The following is a 10,019-nucleotide window of genomic DNA, read 5'->3' as shown; positions in this document are numbered from 1 at the left end:
AAAAAAGGATAACAGTGGGGGTCAAGGGGTACATCTCAGAGTTTGGGAGGCTGAGGCAGGAGGATGCCGTGTTTCACGTCAGCCTGGACTAGGAGAACCTATCTCCAAAATCAATCAATCAACAAACAAAAATGGAAACAGTGCCTAATGAAACTTGTAGAGGCACTAAACCCCCCAAACAGTGCCATTGCATACATTTCAAGGTGCAGTAGTGTTTAGGCATGAACTAGAATGTCCTTAACCGCTCTGGTTTCAGTTCTGCTGTGATAAAATATTTTGATGGAAACTGAGGGGAGGAAGAGGTTATTCAGCTTACAGTTCCAGATTCCAGTCCACCATTATGGAGGTCACAGTAGGAGCTTGAAGGAGATAGTCATATCAGACCTGCAGCCCAGGGCAGTGCATGTGCGCTTACATGCTCAGCTCGCTTTCTTGACTCACAGTTCACAGCCCATGAAATGGTGCCACCCACATTTGGGGTGGGTCTTCCCACTTCTGCTAACCCAATTAAGACAATGAACATCCTTCTCAGGCATGTCCACAGGCAAACCTGATAGAGGAAATTCCTCATAGAGACTTTCTTCCCTGGTGGCTCTAAATTGGGCAAGTTGACAATTAAAATTAACTGGGGCTGGAGAGATGGATCAGCGGTTAAGAACACTGACTGTTCTTGCAGAAGACCCGGGTTTGAATCCCAGCACCCACATGACAGCTAACAGCTGTCCATAACTCCAGTTTCAGGGGATCCAACAGCCTCTTCTTGTCCTCCGTGGGCATTGCATGACACGGGTGCGCTTACCTACATGCAGGCAATACACACATACACATAAAATAAAAACAATAAAATATTTTTAAAAAATTAACCATCACAATGACAGAGGTAGGACATTTCTGATAAATATGTAAGAGAAGTTTGCAAGATTGGTAGTTGATGGGATGTGAAAGATGGTGGTGAGGAAGGATCAGGGATCTCAGACAACTCTGGATATTTTGTCAGAGTCCGTGGTCGTCCCTCTACCTAGACAGAGCATAGGGAAGGAGGAACAGCTGTGCTGGTGGAAATAATGACTTGAGTTTGGGTCGGCTGAGTGTTGAGTGTTGAGTTTTGAGTTTCAACTCTGAAGTTGTTTGTAGGAGGTTATTTCTGACAGAGAAGAACATATATCAAGCTTGGATTTCAACACTTGGGCTCTGAGTAGTTATTTAAACCAGACTATCCACAGCATGCCAGCAAATTAGTGTCCCTCAAGAACTTGCTAGAAATGCAAAGTCTCAGGTCCAACTCTAGCCCTAGCAATTCAGACAATTCCAGCTAGAAATCTCCTTCAGACGCTCCATAGTTTAACTATAATGTTGAAGGAGCACTGGCTTAAACCATGGAAATAGACAAGCTCACCCAGAAGAAGGAAGGAAGAATTTCCCAAGCTTGGAGAAATCCTTTTAGCTCTGTTCCAGATTCATAACCTGTTGACTACTGGATGGTTTGATAGCCTGGTCCTCTCATCACTGTGCCTCAGCTGGACCTCTGTAGCAGCTTATTTCTGTTTCCCATTTCTATAATAGCCTCTCTAACACTCTATGAGTATAGCATTCAGAGTAAAGTACACAGTCACAATCACATGTCTTTCAAACTTCTAAGTACCATTCATCCATTTAGAATAAATGGAAGCTGAGGGTGTAGGTCAGTTGGTAGTGTGCTTGTCTAGCCCTGGGTTTGATCTTTAGCCCTGCATAAACTAGATGACTGTAATCCCAGAGTTCAGGAGGTGAAGGCAAGAAAATCAGAAGTACATGAGTCTGCCTCAAAACAACAACCACAGAAAAGATAAAGTCTTTTCTACGGCCTACAAGTTCTTTTGCTGTGTTAGCCAAATTCAAAGACATGCCCCAATGATCCTGGTATTCAGAACAGATGACGTGTATCAGGGTCAGTGTGTGTGACTCACAGAATATGGTGGACGAGATGCTATGTCACCTCTGAGGCTTTATTATAAGAAAACATCATGCCTCCTCAGGCTGGAGAGATGACTCAACGGTTAAGATTGCTGGCTTTTCTTGAAGAAGACTTGAGTTTGATTCCCAGCACCCATGTGGTGACCAGTAACCATCTATGACTCCAGGTCCAGGGGAATCTGACGCCCTCTTCTGACCTCCGAGGGTATTGCATGACATGGGTACACTTACACACATGCAGACAATACACTCATACACATAAAATAAAAATAATAAATAAAATATTAAAAATAAAAGAAATAAAACATCATGCTCCCTCCTTTGCTCCCTCATGGATCACTCATTCAGTGGGAAGCTGGGCACTGTGTCATAATGCTACATAAGGCTGTACCTGAGGAGAGACTCAGAGTTTCTGCTAATAGCCACGTGAGCGAGCCATTCTGCAAGTGAATCTCCTGGCTCCAGATGACCAAGGTCCCAGTTGATAGCTTGTTACAATCTCATGAAAGACCCTGAACAGGAACTGCCTGGTTGACTTTCACAAACAGTAAGGCAACATGAGTATTTCTGGAAGGTGCTAATTTTGCACTTGCTTGTTTGTTATGCAGTACTAGTTAACGAATACACTCATGATCTGGCTCCTCCCAATACACCGAACTCATCTTTTACACTTGGCCACTGCTTCTCTTACTCAACTCTTTATAAAAACTAATTCCTAGTTTGGAAATTTGTAAATAATTCTCTCTGCAGGAATGCACCCCTTCCTAGACATTCACACTGAATTCTCTTCCTTCCTTTATTGAAGTTCCTGTTCAAATATTAATCGCCCCCCCCCCAAGTCTTTTCTAACAGTACGCTCTCTTAGGTCTGTAAGATAACTTAGTCAGCAGAGGTGCCTGCTGTCAAACCTGATGACCTGAGTCCATCCCTGGGATTCACAGGTGGAATGAGACGATCATTGCTCACAGATTGTCCTCTGATGTTCACACAAGCATTGTGGTACCAACACCCCCATCAGATAATAATAAATAAATAAATAATAGTGCAATAAAATTTAAATTGTGCCCTCTCATCATCCAGATTTATTTTTATTTATGGCATGAAACATCTCAGAGATTCTATGCATTTTTTCCCCACTGTGTTTATTATTCATTTCTTCTGAAGAATGGGAATTCTCCAAGAGCAAAGGTCTTGTTATAGCCACTCCTGTCTTAAGGACTAGAACATGGCTTACACTCCTTGCAGACTGTCAACAAATGTGCAGAATGAGTGTAAAAGGATGATACACTGGGAAAGAGGAAGTTGCAGGTAGCAGGCTAAGAGGAAGAGGAGGAGAGTCTGGAGGAGGGGTGGTTCAGGGGAGTGGAGGGAGAAGGGGAGGGAGGATGCCCGCCGACCGGGTCACCTACACTTAAGCTTTGAATGAATAGTAGTTTGATTGCTTCTACGTTTAGGTTGCTTTACCTTCTTACTTTAGAGTAAGACTACTTTTAAGCTTTATAGTTTTGAACTAATGAGGTTAATAGCAGGTTGTAAAGAAATATATGGCCTCTTCTTCGACTCTGTCTACCTCCCCGTTTCAATATGCTTATAGCCATGTACAGAATCAGTGCAGGATACTGACACTGATACAATTCCCATAACTTACTCAGAGTTTTCTGTGTGTGTGTGTGTGTGTGTGTGTGTGTGTATACAGGTGTATATATGCATGTGTGTATGAATATGTATATGTGTATTTAGGTACATATGTGTACACATGCATATATATGTGGCCATAAGCATGAATGCATGTATATGTGCATCTGTGTATGCAAATGGATATATATGCACATGTGTGTGCGTGCGTGCATATATTTGTGATGTGTATGTGTGTCCATGATTAAGATAGCAAACTCTGACATCACTAACTTTACTTTTTTTGTTATTTTGCCTTGTTCATTTATAAATGTTTTATTTATTATTTTTATTTTATGTGTATGAGTGTATTGCCCGCATGTAGGTAGGTGCACTTGTGTCATGCACTGCCTGTGGAGGTCAGAAGAGGTGGTTGGATTCCCCTGGAGCTGGAGTTACGGATGGGTAACTGTTAGCTGCCATGTGGGTGCTGGGAATTGAACCCAGGTCCTCTGTAAGAGCAGCCAGTGCTCTGTTATAACCACTGAACCATCTCTCTAGCTCCTGTTTTGTTCATTTTTAATGGTCATATTTACCTCTGGCTACAGCCATCCTCAGCCCCTGGCAATCATTAATCTATGTACCATATCTGTAATTTTTAGTTTAAAGACTATTACATAAATGGCATCATGCATATTTTGGGAACTGACTTTTTTCCTCTAGCATAATTCTCCTGCGGTTCATTTAACTTGGTACATGTGTCAGGACTGTGCTTCCTTTGGGGGTTGGGCTGTTCTGTGGTACACATGTTCCACAGTTAGTTACTTACTGTTGAAAATCTGGATGGTTTCCAGTTTGGGACTGGTATGAATAAAGTTGCTAGAAGCATTTGTGTGCAAGTTTCTGCATGAAACTGAGTTTTCACTTCCCCAGATAAATTCCCAAGAAAGCAGCTGACCCATTGCATAGTAAATTCATGTTTTGCTTTAGAAAAACACCTGCCAAACAGTTTGGCAGAACCGAACAGCACAGTGGTTGGACCACTTTACGTTCCACTTGCAATGTGTGAGCGGTCCAGTTTCTCCACGCGCTTTTCTTTAGCGTGTGACTGTGGCAAACATCTCTTTTGTCTTCTACAAATCCTCCTCCATGAAGAGTCTGTTTACATCTGTGCTCATTTTCTATTTGAATTGTTTGGCTTTTAAACAACACTTCTGACTGCTGTGCCCTCGTTGTTCATGGTTCTGGGATGCATAAGGACATTTTCATTCAACTATATAGTGTGCTTTGAGGCTATCCAGCCCCCACCCACCTGCCTTCACTTTCCATCTTCCCGTTAGTCTTCTTTGTCCAGTTTCACTTCTGCTTCTGCGTCACACACACAGGGTCAAATGTATCTGTATAAAATCAAGGACCTACGCTGTGCAATATTTGTCTCTCAGACTGACTGTGCTTTAACATAATAATGCCCAGTTGTGACCATTTACCTGCAAATGACTAACTTTATTTTTTATTTATTTTATTTATTATTTTTATTTTTGTGTGTATGAGTGTGTTGCCTGCCTGTGTGTAAGTGCACTGCTGTCATGCAGTGCTCATGGAAGTAAGAAGAGGGCATTGGATTCTTCTGGAACTGGAGTTATGGATGATTGTTAGCTGCCACGTGGGTGCTGGGAATTGAACCTGGCTCCTCTGCAAGAGCAGCCAGTGCTCTTAACCACTGAGCCATGTCTCCAGCTCCATGACTAACTTTATTATGCTCATGACTGAAAAAATTCTATTGTGTATAGTTACAATATTTCTTTATCCATTGCTCTGTTCTTGAGCACCTACATTCGTTCCATAAGCTTAGCTATGGTGTTGCAATAAACATCGATGTCCAAGCACTTTTGTGGTGTGTTGACTTAGAGCCCTTTGGTCAAATACTCCAGAGTGGCATAGCTGGCTCATATGTTTTCGGTTTTTGAGAAATCTCATTCTGACTTCCACAGTGGCTGGACTTCTTTACGTTCTCACCAACACTGTATAAAGACTCCTTTTGTCTGCGTCCTTATCAGCATTTGTTACCGTTTCCTCAGTGGTGCCACTCTGACTGGTGTGAGATGAAATTCCAGTGAAGTTTTAAATGCGCATTTTTATGGCTACTGAGGTTGAATGTTTAAAAAATAAGTTCATTCTTTTTGCCTTTTTTAGAAAGACAGGGTCTTGCAATGTTGGCAGATTGGCCTTGAACTTCTGGTCCTGTCTCAGTTTCCTAGGTTACTATGATTATAAGCATGCACCAGTAAGTGGGGCTTTGTTTTAACATTGAGATTCAAAAGGTTTTGTGTTGTTACTGTTGTTGTTTGTGACAAGGTCTCACGTAGCCCAGGCTGGTCTCAAACATACTATATATAGTCAAGGATCTTAAACTCTTGATCCTTCTGCCTCTACCTCTCAAGAACTGGGATTAAAGGTGAGTGCCATGATGTCTAGCTATAAAACCTTTATACTTTCTCCATACAAGTCCTGTGTTGGGCGTGTGATTGGCATACCTCATCTTCAAATGTTATTTGTTTTTTAGTCATCAGGTTTTTCACAGAACAGGCAGTCCTAACTTTACTGAAGTCAAACTGATCACCTTTTCTGGTTATGGATGGCACCTCACTGGCAGGTCTAAGACCTTGTCACCTAATTCACTGTCCTGAAGATTTTCTGCTATATTTGTAGAAGTTTTATAGTTTTACATTGAAATCTATTTTGAGCTGATTTTTGTACAAGGTGTGAGGTGTAGGTGTGAATTCTGGGTGCATAGAGTGTGTGAGGTTTGAGTTAAGATCTTTTATTGCTGGTACCTTTCTCCTACGCACATCTGTGGCCATGGAGTTCATGCTTCGATAGGTTTTGTTGGATAGACTCTCTTTCTCCATGTAATTGCTTTTGCATGTTGGTCAAAGACTGACTTGACTTATTTGTGTGAGTCTACATCAGGATTCGCTACTGTCTCACTGACCTGCGGAACTGTCTATAATTAATTACTTCTGTTCCCACTTGGGTGAGAGGTTCTGTTTTGTTTTGTTTTGTTTTGTTTTGTTTGTTTCTTTATCTTTGTTTAAATCATGCATGGGTTTGGGATTTGTGAAATGCTTTTTAAAAATTAATTAAATTTATTCTTTAACAGTTTCACTTATGTACATGATGCCTTCTGATTGCTCTCATGTATATATGATTACTCTTATGTATATGATACCTTCTGATTACTCTCACCTCTACCTTTTCTTTTCTCTTCCCTCCCTTACCCCCACCCCACAAGTCTCTTTCCTATATTCATATTTTTTTATTTTGTGACCCACTGAGTTTAACAAGGTTTGTCTGAGGGGGCATGGGTATGGAATTATCTATTGGAGCTTTGTGGGCTCACCAGTTATGTACATATCTGAAGATGATGACTCCTCATTCTCCAGAATCCATCAGTAGCCAATAGTTTAGTGGGGAAAGATAGGGCTCCATGAGCCTCTCTCTCATTCACAACTGGCTGTTGATAGTGCCGGCCTTGTGTGGGCCCAGTGCAAGCAAGTGTAGCTGCTTGTGAGTTCATGACTGCAGTGGCTGTGTCATGCCCAGAAGACAGCATTTTGTAGCTCTTTGCCCTGTCTCCAAGCTCTTACATTCTTTCCATGCATTCTTCTGAGCTAGTCCCTGAGCCTTAGGGGGTGGGGGATATAAATGTCAGGTTGAACACTCAAGTGTCCTTTATTCTTCGCACCTTGAGCACTCAAGGATCCCTGCACTGACTGATGTCCATTGTAAGGAGAGGTTTCTCTGATTAAGGCTGAGCATAGCCTTTGTCTAACATATAAACACAGATGTTCAGAAAGCAGTTTGATGTCATGGCAATTCAGTTAAATAGAAGCAAGTTCTCCCCAGAGCCTATAAACTCACCAGCCATGGGCTTTTGTTTGGGTTTACAGTAACAAGCACGAATTCCCTGCTGTGGAATAAGCCTGGGAAGGACCAAGAAGAGAGCTGTTGGTTGCTCCATGACAATGGTGCCACTATTGTACTTTGGGCACATCTTGCCTCATGGTTTGGCATTATAGTTCATAGGGTTCATGACCGGGTTAGACCACTGATGCCTTTTCTCTCCCATCAGCCTTCATAGCACCTTCTGGAAACCCAACCAGGAGGGAGGAACCCTCCAGCTCAGTTTTACTTTGATTTCTTTACATCTTGAAACCAAGGTATGTGACGTCTTCATCAATAGGGTCGTATTATCTAGTTATTGTGGGCAACCAAGAGGAATGACAAGAGCCTGTATTGTTTTGGGGGTCTCTGGGGCCTCCCTGACTAACAACTCATAATGAGGTTATCATGTATCTGGTATTGGGAATTTTAATACCCTATGGTTTCTAGTAGCCACATTATCCAGCCAGGCAGGATACCTCCTATCCCTTACTGGTTTTAATTTACATTTTAAAATTTGCTTAAAAATAGTAGGATTCTGTGTGGCTTAAAAAAAATATTTTATCTGTTATTTTTATTTTATGTGTATGGGTGTATTGTCTGCATGTATGTGAGTACACCCGTGTCGTGCAATGCCGCTTTGGATTCCACTGGAACTGAAGTTAAGGATGATTCATAGCTGCCATGTGGGTGCTGGGAATCAAACCCAGGTCCTCTGCAAGAGCAGTTAGTGCTCTTAACTGCTGAGCCATCTCTCCAGCCCCCCATATGGCTTTTTCATATACTCTGTTTTTGTTAACCCTCCCCTCAAATATTATTTCCTTATCAATTGATGTATCACAATCTTTCTTTTTTAGCCTCTTAATATGATGGTTTATAATGACTAATTTTAATCAACACACTGGGTTATGGTGCATTATTCTTTAAACACATTGCTATATTTTGTTTGCTAAGCATTTTTGCATAAAATTCATGAAGGAGATTGTTTTGTGCTTTTCAGCTTTTACTGTTTTTTTTTTTCTGGTTTTGATGTTCAGGAAAAATCAGAGTTTAGGAAGGGAGTTGGGATGTGTTCTCTTTTTCTATTTTCTAGAAGAAAATACTGTGTTTTTAAGTAATAAACTGTTTTTTAAGATTAAGAATACTAGTCTGTAGAATCACAACGTGGGATATCAAGAGAACAGGAGGCCCAGGCTGTCCATGCCTCTTTCACATTTAAAGTGCTCCTCTCTCTTCTGAGTGAGAATTAGTAAGAGCGAGAAGCTCAGTTGATGAGATTCCCAATGCGGAGGAAATACGGGTTAAGATGTGTTTTCCTACTTGCTCATATTTTAAGAAACACTAAAGACAGATTAGGGATTAGCAGTGGTGTAAGCAGCTTACAGCACACCTTACTGACTATAGTGTGCATAATCAATAATACTTCCTCATCTGTCAGAAAGGATAAAAAACTAAAGATTATAGATCTACAGAACATCGATTTTAAAAGTTTATTATACTTAATTTTTTAAAATTTTATTTTATATGTATGAATGTTATGTCTACATGTATGAAAGTGTACCCATGTCGTGCAGTGCCCATGGAAGTCAGAAGAGGGTGTCAGATCCCATGGAACTGCAGTTACAGATGGCTGTTAGCCACCATGTGGGTTCTGGGATTTGAACTCGGATCTTCTGTGAGATCAGCCAGTGCTCTTAGGCACTGAGCCATCACTCTGGCCCTCTACATTAAAATTTTTAGGTAGCATACAATACAAGGTACTCTTTGTGGCATGTTGTGTTTTGACACATACATAAATTTGTATCTCTAGTTATCAACTAGTCCATTACCCCTCAAAATATCCCTCTTGTTTTCCCTTTGAAGTAACCACTGTCTTGTCAACTTCTGATTTAGTCTCCGCTGCTATAGTTTTGATTTTCTAGAGTATTATAAACAAACCCAGAAAGTATAGCTCTTTTTGGTTGTGGACTTTTTTATGTAATAAAATGTTTTTGTGATTCACTTGCCATTGTATCCAATAGAAGTCTCCATACAAACACTTCTCCTCCTCCTCCTCCTCCTCCTCCTCCTCCTTTCCCTCCTCTTCCTCCTTCTTTCCTTGTGTCTTGTCCAGTGAGATTTCAGAGAGCTTAACTTCATTATATGAAATCTTAGGATGTCTAGCCCATCTAAAGTTCTGGACGAATTCTTTACTGATTAGTCACCTTGCTTAGAGTTACATGGCCCCAGGACCTGATTGATAAGATCAGACATGAAATCACCAGAAGTCAGCCATCAAAACACTAGCCAACACTAGTCTAATAATGTGACCTGATGGAAGGGCTAAGTCCAACAGAGGCAATATATATGGCTGCTGATGGCCAGTCTTCTCAAACAATCTGAGACTTGGTAGGCAGAGGAGAGGCAGAGGTACAGACTAATGCAAGCATTTCTCAAAGATACAATAGCAACCAGCTCCTTAACTTCTGTGTCCTGAACAAAGCTTTTACCTCTACTTAGTCCTGATTAAA

Source organism: Nannospalax galili, unplaced genomic scaffold (genome assembly GCF_000622305.1).
Source record: "Nannospalax galili isolate Female #2095 unplaced genomic scaffold, S.galili_v1.0 scaffold208, whole genome shotgun sequence".
In the NCBI taxonomy this organism is placed as follows: Eukaryota; Metazoa; Chordata; class Mammalia; order Rodentia; family Spalacidae; genus Nannospalax; species Nannospalax galili.
This window is presented reverse-complemented; position numbering follows the sequence as displayed.